The sequence below is a fragment of the Capra hircus genome, chromosome 2 (assembly GCF_001704415.2).
Source record: "Capra hircus breed San Clemente chromosome 2, ASM170441v1, whole genome shotgun sequence".
Taxonomy (NCBI): Eukaryota; Metazoa; Chordata; class Mammalia; order Artiodactyla; family Bovidae; genus Capra; species Capra hircus.
The window spans coordinates 69,313,363-69,332,591 of NC_030809.1; positions in this window are offsets into that span (position 1 = coordinate 69,313,363).

Genomic DNA, 19,229 nt, shown 5'->3' on the forward strand with positions numbered 1-19,229 from the left:
ACTATATTGGTTTTGCCATACATTGACATGAATCCACCACGGGTGTACATGCGTTCCCAAACATGAACCCCCCTCCCACCTCCCTCCCCGTAACATCTCTCTGGGTCATCCCCATGCACCAGCCCCAAGCATGCTGTATCCTGAGTCAGACATAGACTGGTGATTCGATTCTTACATGATAGTATACATGTTACAATGCCATTCTCCCAAATCATCCCACCCTCTCCCTCTCCCTCTGAGTCCAAAATCCGTTATACACCTCTGTGTCTTTTTTGCTGTCTTGCATACAGGGCTGTCATTGCCATCTTTCTAAATTCCATGTATATGTGTTAGTATACTGTATTGGTGTTTTTCTTTCTGGCTTACTTCACTCTGTATAATCAGCTCCAGATTCATCTATCTCATCAGAACTGATTCAAATGAATTCTTTTTAACGACTGAGTTTTGTGTATATGTACCACAGCTTTCTTATCCATTCATCTGCTGATGGACATCTAGGTTGCTTCCATGTCCTGGCTATTATAAACAGTGCTGCAATGAACATTGGGGTACATGTGTCTCTTTCAATTCTGGTTTCCTCGGTGTGTATGCCCAGAAGTGGGATTGCTGGGTCATAAGGTAGTTCTATTTGCAATTTTTTAAGGAATCTCCACACTGTTCTCCAAAGTGGCTGTATTAGTTTGCAATCCCACCAACAGTGTAGGAGGGTTCCCTTTTCTCCACACCCTCTCCAGCGTTTATTGCTTGCAGATTTTTGGATCGCAGACATTCTGACTGGTGTGAAGTGGCACCTCACTGTGGTTTTGATTTGCATTTCTCTAATAATGAGTGATGTTGAGCATCTTTTCATGTGTTTGTTAGCCATCTGTATGTCTTCTTTGGAGAAATGTCTATTTAGTTCTTTGGCCCATTTTTTGATTGGGTCGTTTATTTTTCTGGAATTGAACTGCAGAAGTTGCTTGTATATTTTTGAGATTAGTTGTTTGTCGATTGCTTCATTTGCTATTATTTTCTCCCATTCAGAAGGCTGTCTTTTCACCTTGCTTATATTTTCCTTTGTTGTGCAGAAGCTTTTAATTTTAATTAGATCCCATTTGTTTATTTTTGCTTTTATTTCCAGAATTCTGGGAGGTGGATCATAGAGGATCCTGCTGTGATTTATGTCGGAGAGTGTAATGAATTGGTGTATGAAGCAAAAACAATGATAATAGGAACAATAAAAAAATCCCACCCAAACTAAACCACCTTCAGTTTATCATAGATTAAATCTAAGTTAAAATCACCCATTAATCAAGCAACCCATAAATATCTCTTGAGTATGATTATCATGAAGTTAAATTAATCAAAATATTATTGTATAGTAATTATTATTGTTACTCTGAGCATTTTACTATGACTTTATTATTTTATCTATAATATTTAAACACATCTTTTTTGAAGATTTTTTGATGTAGAGTATTTTTAAAAAGTATTGAATTTGTTACAGTGTTGTTTCTGGTTTTTTTTTTTTTGGCTATGGGTCATGTGGATCTGAGCCCCCCAACCAGGGATCAAACCTTTACCCCCTCCATTGGAAGACAGAGTCTTACCACTGGATCACTAAGGAAGTTCCTAAACACATCTTTAATTTGGATGAATATGTGGAAATAATGGGAGTGGGTATAAAGGCAAAAGGAACTTTTTTATTCAACTCCATAATTTGGAATAATTAAATATTCATATCAGTTTTTATATATTACACATTCACGGCTGTTTAGGTTATTAATTCTTTTAGTTAATTATTTTACTTTCAAATTTGAAACATCGAGAAGAATCCCTGGAGAAGGGTATGGCTATCCACTCCAGTATTCTTGCCTGAAGAATTCCATGGACTGAGGAGCCTGGGGTCACAAAGAGTCAGACACGACTGGATGGCTATGAACACTTTCATTTCACTTTCAGTGTTACATGTTAGCATTTATAGAACTTATATGTTTTTTAGATTTTTGTTATACTACTTACATAACTTTTAGTGGGTCTTGCATGGTACAACAGCAATCTGTTTATACCTGCCAACATTTTAGTGCATTTCATTGGTTCATTGATTTAAAACACATAATGGAACTACTGGTGTGATGTTATTTTCCCTTAATTATTTAAAACATAAATGACTTTAAAATAGTTCTACAATATTAGCCCTATTCTTTTTCAATAACAAATTTCTAACCATAACATGTTTGTGGGTTAGAGCATAATTTTCTTTTATTGCTTATTTCAGTAAAGTACAACATTTTCATGTAATATGAGTTAATTTAATATTGACTAGTGTGAAATGAAATCATTTGGTGTTCATTTGAATATCACATATATTTTCTTAAATGTTTCATTACAATTTAACAATACTTAATAGCCATTAAAAATAAACTGCTACCTACATATTTGCCTTGGTTCCATTAGCATGCTATGCTTATAGCTTTGAATTTAAATGGTGAGTATGATTGTCTCAGGCCTTATTGAAGTAGGTAGATGATCATATGGGAGTTTTCTTAAGGGTACCTAAGTGAGTTAAAATAAACTGGAGTCTAATATTATTTTTGTGCCCCTTCTACATTTGAGAAGCTTAGTTTGAGGCTTACAGAGTAATATTTTGAGAGACTTAAAAACTAGATGAAAACTACTCTCTAGGGTAAATATTTTCTAGGACATTAACCCACTGTTGATACTGGTTAATTAGTTTCCCAGATTTGTTATCAAGGAGTAAAGTCCTGAAATAATAGAGAAGTAGGTGAGATGTAGAATAAACAAGTGGGGCAACAAAATCTTGATCATTTAGGTTATTCTTCATGATCAGTGGTCAGTGTGTTTGGGCAGGTCACCAAACTATAGGATCCTAGTATGACAAAGTGAAAGAGTTAGTTGCTCAGCTGTGTCCAACTCTGCGACCCCATAGACTGTAACCCTCCAGGCTGCTCTGTCCATGAAATTCTCTGGGCAAAGATACTGGAATGGGTAGCCATTCCTTTCTCCAGGGGATCTTCCTGACTCAGGAACTGAACCCAGATCTCCTGCATGGCTGGCAGATTTTTTGCAGTCTGAACCACCATGGAAGCCCAAGTTAGGTTAAAAAGGTGAAAGGTAATGTGACTTTATTAAGGCATCAACATATGAAAAATCCTTTAGAAAGATTAACTAAGGATCTTGGAAAAATTGTTAATATATTCTTTTTAATTAAAAATCATAATAAACTTATTTTAAATAGGGAATATAGGGAGCTAAAGAAGGATTTTGTACCTTGACCAATTTCCTAGTCTATCAGTGGGGTAAGATACCATGTATGTGACTGAAGCAGGAACATAATTTTGAGTATCTTACTCTAAACAACAACAACTTGAAGTTCATGATGAATCTGGTGTGGTCTCATCAATGACTGGGTTATCCTCTTACTTTTCGTTATTAACTCAGAATTACATTTATTCTAATTGTCACTATTTAGCTAATATATGGTGAATATAATAGATGGAAGATTTTACTCCTGTTGTTTTGATTATGAATAGCTATATATTAGATTACAACAGCTAATAACTTCACAGAATATTTGGCTCACTGTATCATAACTGTTTAAGAATTGTTCATCTGAAAAAATCAAGGAGCTGGTAGTGTTTATCGAGAGGATACCCATGACAATGGTGGCGGTACCCAGATTTTTCATGGACTTAATCACAGAAGTCTGAGATAAAATTGAGCCAACACACAAAAAATAAAATACTAGGCATTAGCAAAACATGAAGAAATGAGGCCTCCCACTATTACTGGGGGTGTATATTTTTACAACCTCTTCAGAGGACAATTTAGCAATATGACGTAAAGTTAACAATGTTATAACCTGTAACAAAAAATAAACATCTTATATGTAAAACTCTCACATATAAACACAAGAAAGTATGTACCAGAACAATAATGCTCAGTGATTCATTTTTTTATAATACTAGAATTATAAACAACCTCACATTCATCTATGGGAACATGGAAGAATACATTAGAGTATATTTATAAATGGAACATTACTGTAGGGGAGCTAAAAGTTTTCCTTGAGCATCTTAGAGTTCCTAGCTGGGTCTGAAAATTAAACTGATAAAGACAGACTAAGAGTAAAGCTTACATATTTGCTTAATATAGTTTTCATATGTGACATAGGAACCTACGTAAGGAAACAAAGCCTCAAAGAAACGGTGAGTATGGCATACTTGATGAAGAGTTGACAGTCATAGAGAAATATGGTAGGTCAAAAAACATGAGGCAGGTGGAGTAAACTGGGGGGAAACTTAGTAAAGCCTTAAAGTTTGTTCAGATTCTGCTCAACACCTTGTCTTTGGAGAAAAAGATGCTCCTTTTCTCCAGGTATCGGAAGGTTTCAGGGAAAGGAGGGAAGGTCAGAGTGATCTTCTTGCCTCTGCTATTTTCTCAAACTCCTTCAGCTTAAAATATTCAATATGCCAAGGTGTCATATTTTGGAGTAGTGTGTACCAACCCCAGTTGATATTAATTAGAGTTACTGCTACTAACATAGATAAAACTCAAAAATGAAATATTAAGAGCCAGGTGTACACTGGGAGTTCAGTTTGGTGCTCTGTGAGGACCTAGATGGGTGGGGTGGAGGGGGGAAGGGGGAGGTCTAAGAGGGAAGGGATACACATATGCACACAGTTGATTCACTTTGTTGTGCAGCAGAAACTAACATGTATTGTAAAACAATTATACTTCAGTAAAAAAAAAAAAAGAGCAGGTGTATAATTTTACACGCAGTATAATACTATTCAAAAAGGTAACAAAAACTGCAAACCACATATGTAAGTTTTCGAATACCTAACTATCTAATGAGAGTTATAATATGTATCAAAATTGTTATGGTTTTAACATATACAGGGTCAGTTTCTATAGATTTACTACATTCTCTGATTTCCTCTCTGTACAGAACCTGGTAAGGGTCCAGGAGACCTTTAGTCATTACCAACAAACAAAAACCTTTCTTTTAAGAGCACTGATTTTTGAAGAGTGAAACTGAAGGAGAAAGGGAATGAAATTATGCAGGTGAAGAGGACAAAAAGGAACTTCAACTTTGTTTGTAATGTTCAGCTTCTTTAAAAAATCAGAAACAATTATTTCCTAATTTAATCTCTAATGACCCCTAATGTTGACTCTAATGCTTTTTCTATATCATTTCATTCTTACTTGAATGCCTGACATAGTCCACAATAAAATTAAAATTCCAATAACAACAGAAACAACAAAAAATACAAAATTTTCATAAAGGAAGATGAGGATTTAGGGAAGTGAAGACATTTCTCTGTTCCCACTGTATTCAGTTCACAGTACATCCTGTGCACGGGGCGGGCTAGGAAAATCTGGGTCTTTTGATTCTGAATACAAAACATGATTTACAAAAAGCAGAGCTCTTAATTGCTTCCTTCACTCTGTTAGGAACTCAGATTATCAAAGCATGCCTGACCCTGGAAGGTGAGATTGCATTTAAGAACAGGTGGGCTAAATTTTACTTGTTAGAGTTTTAAATTAGTCACTGTTTTCAAATAGAATTCAACCATTCCACCTAAGGTGGATAGAAATAGAATGTTAACTAAAAAATAGGTTTTTTATCTACATTATGGAAGGGAGGGAGTTATCTAACACAGGAAAAATCCTTCATTGTAGCTTTCTCTCTCTTTTCTCTGTAGTAAGGTAGGCAGAACTAGTGAGCTGCAAACATCTTTATAGTCACTAAGATTACTAGAGACTGAAGAGAGATTTAGAATTCCTAATTAAATTTTAGATCACAGACTACAGCTGATGACCATGAAAATAATTTTCTTAAAGAGACTATTTGGCACAACCTCAATGGATAACAATTTCTTCAGGGACTTAAAAAGAAAGCCTTTGTGTGGATCACAACAAATTGTGGAAAATTTTTAAAAAGATCAGAATACTAGACCACCTTACTGGCTCCTGAGAAACTTGTATGCAGGTCAAGAAGCAACACACAGAACTGGACATTTTGAACTGACTGGTTCAAAAATGGGAAAGGAGTAAGACAAGGCTATATATTGTCAGCCTGTTTATTTAACTTTTATGCAGTTACATCATGCAAAATTCTGGGCTGAATGAATCACAGGCTTGATCAAAATTGCCAAGAGAAGTATCAAGAAATTCAGATATGCAGATGATAGCACCCTAATGTTAGAAAGCAAAGAGAAACTAAAGAGCCTCTTGATGAGGGTAAAAAAGGAAAGTGAAAAGGCTAGCTTAAAAGTCAACATTCAAAAAACTAAGATCAAGACATCGGTCCCATCACTTCACAGCAAATAGAAGGGGAAAAAGTAGAAGTAGTGACAAATTTTATTTTCTTGGGCTCCAAAATCATTGCAGACAGTGACTGCAGCCATGAAATTAAAAGACACTTGCTCCTTGGAAGAAAAGACTCTGACAATCTTGACAACACATTAAAAAGCAGGGACAATCCTTTGCTGACAAAGGTCCATATAGTCAAAGCTATGGTTTTTCCAGTATTCATGTATGAATGTGAGAGTTGGACCATCAAGAAGGCTGAGCACCAAAGAATTGATGCTTTTGAACTGTGGTATTGGAGAAGACTCTTGAGAGTCCCTTGAACTGCAAGAATATCAAACCAGTCACTCCTAAAGGAAACTAACCCTGAATATTCATTGGAAGGACTGATGCTAAAGCTGAAGCTCCAATACTTTGGCCACCTGCTGTGAAGAGCTACGTATTGGAAAAGACCCTGCTGTTGGGAAAGATTGAGAGCAAAAGGAGAAGCAGGCAGCAGAGGATGAGATGGTTAAATAGCATCACTGACTCAATGGACAAGAATTTGAGCAAACTCCAGGAGATAGTGAAGGACAGGGAAGTCTGGCATGCTGCAGTCCATAGGGTCGCAAAGAGTCAGACATGACTTAACAACTGACAACAGAAAAAAGAATCTTGGGATTCTGGACAGGCTTCTAAATAGAAATAATCAATCTTTATAATTCTCAATCTGAGATTTTTACTTGATTATTCTATACAATGGCTGTATCTAAGGGCCATTTGGAAATTTTGATTGTCTTTTGAAGACTTCTAAGTCAGTGGACTTTTGAATAATGTGGGGCACCAAACCCGTGCAGTCAAAGTCTGTATATAATTTATAGTTGGCCCTCCATGTGTGCAGTTCCTCTGTACCCAGGATTTTTCTGTATTCATGCTTTCAAATTCTTGGATTGAACCAACCTTGGGTCGTGTAGTACTGTGTTATCTACTGTCAAAAAATCCAAATATAAGTGGACTTGTGCAGTTCAAACCCATGTTGTTCAAGGTCAACTGAATATGCAACATTTCTTAAAGAGCAGCTTTGTTTGCACTTGCAGACAAGTTCTAAGAAAGAGGACCTATGAGTTAAATTCTGCTATTGTACATAAGGGGCTTCCCCCTTTCCCTCTTATGCACAATAATCAGCCTGCCAATACAGGTGACTCAGAAGACTCGGGTTGGATCCCTGAGTTGGGAAGATCTGCTGGAGGAGGAAATGGCAACCCACTCCAATATTCTTGCCTGGAAAGTTCCATAGACAGAGAAGCCTGGTGAGCAGACAACCATCCATGGGACCACGAAGAGTCAGACTCGACTAAGCACACATGCACACTATTGTACACGAAGCACTAGCATGACTGGCAGTCAGTGTTCTCACAGGAAGCCCTTAACACCAACTTGCACACTCTTTTCACCGGGTGCTTTATCTCAGTATCATCCCCCGCACTCATCACTTCATTTGCTGCCTTACCATCTAAAATTGATGACCCATAGGTGTCTATCTGCTTCCCATATCTCTGCTTTATGGGTCTGAGACATCTTCCAACTGTTAACCTGGCATCTCATCTTGGATACTTCAAACAAATTTCAAGCACAAAGTGTTTGGAATATGATCTTTCGTCCCAAATGAGAGATTTGTTCAGTTTACCCAATTTTATCAAATAGTAGCATCATTTATGTGACTGCTTAAGTCTGGTATATAGTTATCACCCATAAACTTCTCTTTCAAATCCTATTGATTTTAATTCTAAAATAGTACATAAATAGAGACTCCTCTGGTGACTAAGACTTTGCCTTCCAATGCAGGGGATGCAGGTTGGACCTCTGGTCAGGAACCCCACATTCTGCAAAACAACTGAGCCTGCGTGCTGCACCTAGAGAAAGCTTGTGCACTGCAACAAAGACTCAGAACAGCTAAAATTAAAAAAAAAATAGCTAAAGTAGTTTAGAGGTAAATACTCCTTGTATGTAGATCCTGTTGGTTTTCTCTTCCAAATAGTTCATACAAACCATCTGTTCTCTGTTTCCATCACCCACGCTGGTCCAGGGTCTGTCCTCTCTCTCACCTGGATAACCTCCATTACTTGCCATGTCCACATTTGCTTCCTTCCCATCTGCATCTGGCATGTTTTACTTGCTCCAGTTATTTATATAATTACTTGATCAAAATATATTTTCCACTAAAAGGTATGTGTGTGCTAAGTCACTTCAGTCATGTCCAACTCTCTGTGACCCCATGGACTATAGCCCGGCAAGCCCTTCTGTCCATGGGGTTTTCCAGGCAAAAATTCTAGCGTGAGTTGCCATGCCCTTCTCCAGGGTGTCTTCCCGACCTAATGATGAACCCATGTCTGTTAGGTCTCCTGCATTGGTAGGCGGGTTCTTCACCACTAGCGTCACCTGAAAAGCCCACTAAAAGGTAAACCAGGGAATTAGGAAACTAGCTTGTTGTCCCAGGTCCACATTTCCGGGACTCTGTAATTGCATTATATTGTCATCCTGCATATGTGCCCTAAATTCCGAGAAACAATTTCACATATACCCATATGAATTTATTTTTAGCATCAACAGCATTGTCTTTGTAATAACCTTGTAGTTCTCATAACCAACTATTTTAAGTTAAACAGTATATCTTAAGAAAAAAATATCTGCTTTGTGTGTGTTATTAAAAAAATAATTTCTCTTCCTTAAAACTTAAAAGTACCTTGTACCAGTCTTTACAGAGTTGTTGATGAGGCAATAACCAGACAGATTTGATTTTGATTACCTTCACTTGATTTTGTCTATTTTATCCTAAAGTAGCACCAGAGAATATGAAAGGTTACAATTCAGTAGTAAAGGAAAAGGGAATTACGTGCTGAATATTTCTAATGTGACAAGTTTTTACATATTATTTCATTTAATTCAAACAGCTTCTCGTATCTGTACTCCCATGCTCATAGCAGCATTATTTTCACAGTACCCAAGATATAGAAACAATCTAAGTGTCCATCACAGATAAATGGATAAACATGTGGTACATATATGTGATGGAATATTGTTGCACCATGAAAAAGAAGATACTCCTGCCAATTGCAAAAAGTTGGGTGAAACTTAACAATGATGTCATAATTTCCAAACACAAATCTGACAATTCTGTGTGGAATTAAACAAAAAACGTTGGGTGAAACTTGAGGGTATTATGTTAAGTGAAATAAGTCAGAGAGAGGATGACAAGTAATGAATAGTATCACTTATATGTAGAAATTTTTTGTAAAAAAGATAACAAACTCATAGAAACAGAGATTAGAAAATGGTTGCCAGGGGCAAGGGGTAGATGAAATAAGGAGGGGTATAAATTTTAGGTATAAGATCAGTAAGATCTTAGGATCTAATGCATAGCATTGTCACTAGAGTTAACAACGTTGTTGTTCAGTTGCCAAGTTGGGTGCAACTCTTTGCAGTCCCATGAACTGCAATATGCTAGGCCTCCCTGTCCCTCATCATCTCCTGGAGTTTGCCCAAGTTCATGTCCATTGAATCAGTGATGCCTTCCAGCCATCTTATCCTCTGCTGCCCTCTTTTCCTCCTGCCATCAATCTTTCCCAGCATCAGGGTCTTTTCCAACAAGTCAGCTCTTCATATCAGGTAGCCAAAGTATTGGAGCTTCAGCTTCAGCATTAGTCCTTCCAATGAATATTCAGGGTTGATTTAGTGACCCATGAAGGGCTGATAGCATTGTATTGTATTGCATAATTCAGTTTTGCTTAGAGAGTTCTCACCAAAAAATAGAAAGGTAAATAAGTGAAAAAAATAAACAGCTTCTGGGCTGTTAAGTATATATTTTAATCACTTCTACTTTATTGGTAGGGAAACTGACATTAACAGAGATTTAGTCATTTTCAAAGCATCTCAGCAGCTCAACAAATGGCTGGGCCAACACCCATGGAAATCCCTAATTCCAGTATTCTTGTTCCTCTTTCTACACTGTGTTCTTTCAATGCAGGGATGACTCAGGTCAACTCATTACCAGGATCATCCAGTGACAGAATTGTAAATCGAATGAGATTGATTTCACATACAAAGTTCAGAAGGAACTTTCCTCCAACATCTTATTTTATTGTTATGTTGGTAGGAGAGAAATTATTTTTTAAACCACAGGCAGGCTCTAATATAGTGATTTCCACCTTTTATGTATGAGATTGACTAGGGAGAATTTTACAAATCAGAATTTCTCAGGGTGGAATTCTGGTTTCAATATTTTTACATTCTCCAGAGGATTCCAATGTGCAGCTAACATTTGGATGCACAGCTCACATACTTTTTTTTTTTTAAGAAATATATCACAACTTTTAAAATTCAGTGTACAGATAAACATTATGTTTTATACAGAAAATAATTATTCTTTAATGTGGGAAGCAGAATCAGGAATATCATGCTTTCTGTTTCTATCTGAAAGAAAATATATACTTTGACTTTCTATTTAGTATATAACATGTCCACTCATTATTAATAAGTCCCTGGCTCTCCCTTGAAACTAAGGTGGTTGTTGTTTAGTCGGTAAGTTGTGCCTGACTCTTTTGAGACCCCATGGACTGTAGCCCTTTTGTCTCCTCTGTCAATGGGATTTTCCAGGCAAGACTATTGGAATGGGGTGCCATTCCTCCTCCGGGGATCTTCCCAGCCCAGGGACTGAACATGCATCCCCTGCAGTGGCAGGAGGATTCTCTACCACTGAGTCACCTGGTAAGCCTCATTAGTAGGTCTTTGTGTCTCCCCTGAAACTAAGGTAAGCAGGGCGTTTTTAGACATTAAAACAATTTTTCCTAGAGAGTATGACTTTTTGCTGTCCTTGGATTATTTACATGGTCTCTCAGAGATATGTGTGTGTGTGTGTGTGTGTACATTTAAGTAAAATGTTAATTCAATAATAGCACCAGAATACAATTTTCTGAAAAGAGGAGTTTCATAACAGACCCACAAAGCTGGCAGAAGAGCGGCAGGGTAACAATGCTGAATGTACTGCACACTGCTGTTTCAAGGGCACAGGTGAATTTAAAGCTGCTACTCTCACATCTACTCACCGCCAAAATCACTCAAGGCGATAGAGTAAAGAATGGCTTCTATGAATAAAATATAAGCTGAGATTGTTTCTTTTAAGAAAAAAGACATATCTATGCTAAATCGTAAAACCTGTTTCTAGGGCTGTTCCCTGTAGCAGAGTTACTTGTCTGCTTGGCTTAAGCTGATTGTCACCCTCTTCAGCGGGACTCTTGTTCAGATAACCATCCGGTGATATATGTGCTTTTCAGGAAAGGAGCTAGGAAAGAACGCATAAATGTGCATTCATTCCGTTTCTAATCTGTGACTCACTTCTGTCCTTTCTGCAACCGATTGCTGAATCCTCCAGGGATTCTTTTAATGTTGTATTCCTTCGATGGTCTCTTTCAAATTCACTCTCATTATCTCAGCTTTGGGCTCAACTTCTCTCCTGTGCACAACTAGACAGTTTCTCCTTGCTGCCCCTATTTTTTTTTTAGCTCTTCGCTCTCTGGCTTTTCCTCAGCATCACTGCCAATGACATTGAACGATCTGAACATGTAATCTTCTCTTCATTTGAGAAAAGTCTAATGGAAATTTTTTTTTTTTTGAGTTCCCAGATTCTGGGCCAGGAAAATTCCTCCATCTCAGCTTCTAAATGTTTTAAACCGAGGCGATCAAGCTTTATGATCGTGGCTTCCCTCTCCTGCCTGATCTACACCTTCACCTGCTGTTTCCCACTTAGCTTTTTATGAGGTATCACTATTCCCTCACTGCCAAGGAAGTGGAGCAGGGTGGAGAAATGGAAAAAGCAAGGAGTAAAAAGCAAAGAGGATGAGCAAAAACAGTTAGGATGAAGAATAAGGGAAAAGTTGGCAGAAGAAAGGTTACTAAAAAAAAAGACAGAAAAGAAAGAATTTTCTATTGCTGACTCCTTGATGAACAAGGTTAGTTATGAGTTCTAGGATAAGTGTTTAATTGGCAAACAGACAATTGCATAAACATTGATTCATTAAGTTCTGTTTATGATGAGAAAATATTCATTTAATTGCAAAGTTAAGAAAGTAACCTTTCATCCTTTCTAAAGATTAATTTTCAAAATACTTAGAAAAGTATTGGCATCGATTTGGCAGATTTGCCTTGGACTATCTGGGAAATTTCATGCTGAAGCCAAATAATGCATTTTTATTAGGTGAAGGCTAAGTGCGCTGATAAATGAATTGCAGAAAAGTGTAAGTTATTTAAGGCACTTTTTATTTAAAATAAAAAGGTGAAAAGAAGCAGCCGGTAAGAGTCAGCAACTGTGATTTTAAAACAAATTTAATTAACAAATTATTATTTCTACACTTATCTTTATACTTATTGTTCCTAGAATAAGTGAACTCATATACTGTAATCAATGTTGTTATCTTTTTATAAGCATATACTCTTACCTGTTTGGTAGCCAATACTATAGTAATCAGGTTGTTAGCATGCTAACAATTGTCTGATTGATTAGAGTTAACACTATTTTACACTCATTATTAAAATCATGCTTTTTTACTGTAATCTATCATATCTAAATTAGCTGAATTATATGATTTGACATGGTAGTGAATAATCTATTGCCCTCTGGAAAAAGTGTGCTGTATAATAATTCTCTGCCATATATTTGTTCTGAACATTGATCAAAGATAAGACTAATTCTTTTTAGTTTTATCTGGTCCTTGTGCTATTTAAGGACCAGAATATGTTAAGAAGTGATGACTAGTGTGGCATAGCTGGCAAGCATATTCCTAAACACAAAGATATATGCAATACCACATTTGCATGATGTATGATCACTTATCAACACATAATATATTTCTTATTATACCTTTATGAGCCTGTGGGGTTTCATTGTATTTGTTCATTTTAGAGCTTACACATATTAATAGATTATGATGATACATATCTATTTACCAGGGTGTTAAGTTCAATCCTGTTTTATTCAAATTTGAACACTATACAGGCACACACAGTTGGTTTATTAACTATCACCACATTGCACACATAGGTAAGTATGATGATATTATGGTAAAAAAATACAAATATATTTGTTATTCAGCATAAAATAACTATACATAGCATACATTTTCTCTGTATATATGTATATTCCCCTATATTTATATGTATATAAATATACATTCCTCAAAATAATCATTAATTGCTCTGATTGTTATGCTCATTTGCCAAATGAGAAATTAAAAAAAAAAGCTTTCAAAGAGGTTCAGTTCAGTTCAATTGCTCAGTCGTGTCCGACTCTTTGTGACTCCATGAATCACAGCATGCCAGGCCTCCCTGTCCATCACCAACTCTCGGAGTTTACTCAAACTCATGTCCTTCGAGTTGGTGATGCCATCCAGCCATCTCATCCTCTATCATCCCCTTCTCCTCCTGCCCCCAATCCCTCCCAGCATCAGGGTCTTTTCCAATGAGTCAACTCTTCACATGAGGTGGCCAAAGTATTGGAGTTTCAGCTTTAGCATCATTCCTTCCAAAGAAATCCCAGGACTGATCTCCTTCAGAATGGACTGGTTGGATCTCTTTGCAGCCCAAGGGACTCTCAAGAGTCTTCTCCAAAACCACAGTTCAAAAGCATCAGTTCTTTGGTGCTCAGCTTTCTTCACAGTTCAACTCTCACATCCATACATGACCACTGGAAAAACCATAGATGGACCTTTGTTGGCAAAGTAATGTCTCTGCTTTTCAATATGCTATCTAGGTTGGTCGTAACATTCCTTCCAAGCAGTAAGCATCTTTTAATTTCATGGTTGTAATCACCATCTGCAATGATTTTGGAGCCTCAAAAAATAAAGTCTGACAATGTTTCGACTGTTTCCCCATCTATTTGCCATGATGTGATGGGACCAGATGCCATGATCTTCGTTTTCTGAATGTTGAGCTTTAAGCCAACTTTTTCACTCTCCTCTTTCACTTTCATCAAGAGGCTTTTTAGTTCCTCTTCACTTTCTGCCATAAGGGTGGTGTCATCTGCATATCTGAGGTTATTGATATTTCTCCCGGCAATCTTGATTTCCACTTGTGCTTCTTCCAGCCCAGCGTTTCTCATGATGTACTCTGCATATAAGTTAAATAAGCAGGGTGACTATATACAACCTTGATGTACTCCTTTTCAAGGAGGTAATTTGCCTAAATTCACCAGGGTGTGATAAGACACAAGAATTAGAATCTGGATCTGTGTCATCAAACCTCATCAGTTTCATTTACCACTTTATTGCTGTGCTAAATTGGGTAAAGACTGAGTTCATTCATTTCCAACAAAAGCAAGGAAGAACTGATCCTTTAGTCTTTGTGATCTCATCAAAGATATTAAGAGTAAAACACTGATTTTTGTAAGGAAATGACTGAATAGTTTGGAGGATACTCATTACGACTTTCACAGATCCCTAAGATTCCTGGACCTGGTTGGAATCTTTTTTTATATTCTTTCGGCCATGATGCATGGCTCGCAGGATCTTAGTTCCCTCTGTGTGTGTGTGGTGGGGGGGGGTGGTGTCACTCAGTCTTGTCCGACTCTTTGCAACCCCGTGAACTGTAGCACTAGGCTCCCCTGTCCATGAAATTCTCCAGGCAAGAATACTGGGGTGGGTTGCCATTCTCTTCCTCAGGGGACCTTCCCAACACAGGGAATGAACCCAGGTCTCCTGAATTGCAGGCAGATTCTTTACAGTCTTGGCCACCAGGGACTGAACCCTAGGACCTCAGGAGTGAGAACTCAGAGTCCTAACCTCTGGACCACCAAGGAATTCCCTGACAGTTTCTTATTTTACTTAGATTTGGAAGTCTGATGTTTAACAAAATAACAATACCACTACTATTACTCCTCAATTTGATAACATTTTTGAGAAAGGCAACATAAGAATCCTACTGGGTTGTTATTTTGTCCTTTTAATCATCTTCAGACTCTTAGTGGCTAACACAGTGCTGAGCAGCAGGTTCCCAATAATTATCTGTTGCAATTATAGATATTAGGAACAGGTGGCCATTTAGAATCCATTCTTAGTGCCATATGTTATTGTAACATTTTGTCATTATAATTTGCTTTAAGTTGAAGGTAACTTCTAACTTTCAAAATTTAAGAGACATTACAATTTCAGAACCACTGTGGAATGTAATGGATCCCAAGATCCCATAAGATCCCTAAAGCATGCTCTATTTCTATATTTACATGGTGCAAATAATATTAGTTCCTTTCATATTTTTAATTGTATTTCTCTCATATTTTGAATATCCTTGAATTACCCTTGCTGCTGCTGCTAAGTCACTTCAGTCGTGTCCGACTCTGTGCGACTTCATAGATGGCAGCCCACCAGGCTCCACCGTCCCTGGGATTCTTCAGGCAAGACCATTGGAGTGGGTTGCCATTTCCTTCTCCAATGCATGAATTACCCTTAGTAAAGAAATAATGTAGAGATATAAATGTGTACATATGTAAGTACATAAAGTATGCACACATGAAGCTTTGTGTGTGACAAAAATTACAACTGGTATTCAAATCTAATTGTATAATCTGTAAGATGATTGACAGAGATGTTTATATTTATAAATTACTACATATTCACTTGTGATGTGGCTTCTAGACTAGACTAATACAGTTTTAACTTACAATGTTAAATGGTTTTAATGTTTATCTTAAGCAGTAACATGCAATTTATCAAGTCACAGAATTTAAAATGATGGTAAGTCCAAATACTTTGCTGTTTATTAATGTATCACTGAAGTATTACTTTGATTCAGGAACTGAGCAGAGTGGAGGATGGCAGTCAGTATCTGGGCAAAGGCTAAGGTTAACATAGTTTAAAATTTAAAAAGTGACAGTGAAAGTTACTCAGTCATGTCTGACTCTTTGCAACCCCATATGGACTGTATAGTCAGTCCATGGAAATCTCCTGGCAAGAATACTGGAGGGGGTAGCCTTTTCCTTCTCTAGGGGATCTTCCCAACCCAGAGATCAAACCCAGGTCTCCCACATTGCAGGCGGATTCTTTACCAGCTGAAAATTAAAAAGATTATCCACTAAATCATGCTGGCCTAGTGGCTCAGATGGTAAAGAATTTGCCTGTAATGTGGGAGACCTGGGTTTGATCCTTGGTTGGGAAGATCCCCTGGAGAAGGGAATGGCTACCCACTCCAGTATTCTTGCCAGGAGAATTCCATGGACAGAGGAGCCTGGCAGGCTACATGGGGTCACAAGAGTCGGACACAACTTAGTGACTTAACTACTGCTACTGCTACTGCTACTACTACTGCCCACTCCAGTCTGCTTGCCTGGAGAATTCCATGGACAGAGGCTACAGTTCATGGGGTCTCAAAGAGTCGGACACAACAGAATGACTAACACACCTTCATCTACTAAATACACTCGGATATACTAACCCAATTATCCAGATTGCTTTTTAAAAAACTATGTATATATGGAATTTAGAAAGATGGTAAGGATAACCCTGTATGTGAGACAGCAAAAGAGACACAGATGTATAAAATGGACTTTTGGACTCTGAGGGAGAGGGACAGGGTGGGATGATTAGGGAGAATGGCATTGAAACAAGTATACTATCAATTTAAGAAACGAATCACCAGTCTATGTTTGATACAGGATACGGGATGCTTGGGGCTGGTGCACAAGGATGATCCAGAGAGATGATATGGGGTGGGAGGTGGGAGGGGGGTTCAGGATTGGGAACTCATGTACACCCGTGGCAGATTCATGTCAACGTATGGCAAAACCAATATAGTATTGTAAAGTAAAATATAGTAAAAATAAAAATTTAAAAATAAAATAAAATGTCAAAAAAAAAAATAAAAAATAAAAAACTACATTTTAATGAAAACTAAGAGTAACAAAATAAAAGCATATAGTTAATCAGAAAATGTACTGGAGATTGAACCAGAATATACTGAGTATACAGTTCTCCTCTATTATTCAAAGTTCTATATAATGAGAAAAATTCTGAGAGCAAAAGCAGAATGGAGGAGAGAAAGAGGTAGGAGATAGGGAGAGGGTACCACTGGGAAAAGAGACTACAAACACAAACACACACACGTGAGCATGTGTGTGCACATCTTCAAATGAGCACCGAAAACTGAAGAATGCTGCTAGCAAACCAGATATTTTGAGGAACCCTTGGAATTTAGAAAGGAGATTAGAAAGAACTACGAAGATAATAAAACAAACTTAAGAAAACATAGCCCCAGACTTCTGTATCAATCCTGTGCTAATATGGTAGCACTCTAGGGGACCCCCATGATCAGAGTCAATGGACGATAAGCACAGGAGAGGTCACCTAGCCATTCATCACCATAATTATTAGAGTAGATGGACCACTCCTATCTCAACTCTTCTCAGTTTATGCAAGGCAGTTGCCATTTAAAACAGTTTATTTTAAGGTTTTCTCCTAGAGGAGAACATAGGCAAAACACTCTCTGACATAAATCACAGCAGGATCCTCTATGATCCACCTCCCAGAATTCTGGAAATAAAAGCAAAAATAAACAAATGGGATCTAATTAAAATTAAAAGCTTCTGCACAACAAAGGAAAATATAAGCAAGGTGAAAAGACAGCCTTCTGAATGGGAGAAAATAATAGCAAATGAAACAACTGACAAACAACTAATCTCAAAAATATACAAGCAACTTATGCAGCTCAATTCCAGAAAAATAAACGACCCAATCAAAAAATGGGCCAAAGAACTAAATAGACATTTCTCCAAAGAAGACATATGGATGGCTAACAAACACATGAGAAGATGCTCAACATCACTCATTATTAGAGAAATGCAAATCAAAACCACAATGAGGTACCACTTCACACCAGTCAGAATGTCTGTGATCCAAAAATCTGCAAGCAATAAATGCTGGAGAGGGTGTGGAGAAAAGGGAACCCTCCTACACTGTTGGTGGGAATGCAAACTAGTACAGCCACTATGGAAAACAGTGTGGAGATTCCTTAAAAAATTGCAAATAGAACTACCTTATGACCCAGCAATCCCACTTCTGGGCATACACACCGAGGAAACCAGAATTGAAAGAGACACATGTACCCCAATGTTCATTGCAGCACTGTTTATAATAGCCAGGACATGGAAACAACCTAGATGTCCACCAGCAGATGAATGGATAAGAAAGCTGTGGTACATATACACAATGGAGTATTACTCAGCTGTTAAAAAGAATACATTTGAATCAGTTCTGTTGAGATGGATGAAACTGGAGCCAATTATACAGAGTGAAGTAAGCCAGAAAGAAAAACACCAATACAGTATACTAACACATATATATGGAATTTAGAAAGATGGCAATGATGAGCCTATATGCAAGACAGCAAAAAAAACCACAGATGTGTATAGCGGACTTTTGGACTCAGAGGGAGAGGGAGAGGGTGGGATGATTTGGGAGAATGGCATTGAAACATGTATACTATCATGTAAGAATCGAATCACCAGACTGTGTCCGATGCAGGATACAGCATGCTTGGGGCTGGTGCACGGGGATGACCCAGAGGGATGTTGTGGGGAGGGAGGTGGGAGGGGGGTTCATGTTTGGGATCACATGTACACCCGTGGTGGATTCATGTCAATGTATGGCAAAACCAATACAGTATTGTAAAGTAAAATAAAGTAAAAATAAAAATAAAAAAATAAATGCAAAAAAAAAATAAAACAGTTTACTTTAAGGTTTTAATTTTCAATTGAAATAAAATAAATAGAAAACTCAATTGATGGGTTGAATTGAGAAATGGATATAGCTATAAAAGAAAACAGTGAACTCAAAAATAGATTTTCCCCCATTAATGCAGAAAACAAATATGTAATTGTTATCATGGAATAATGCAGA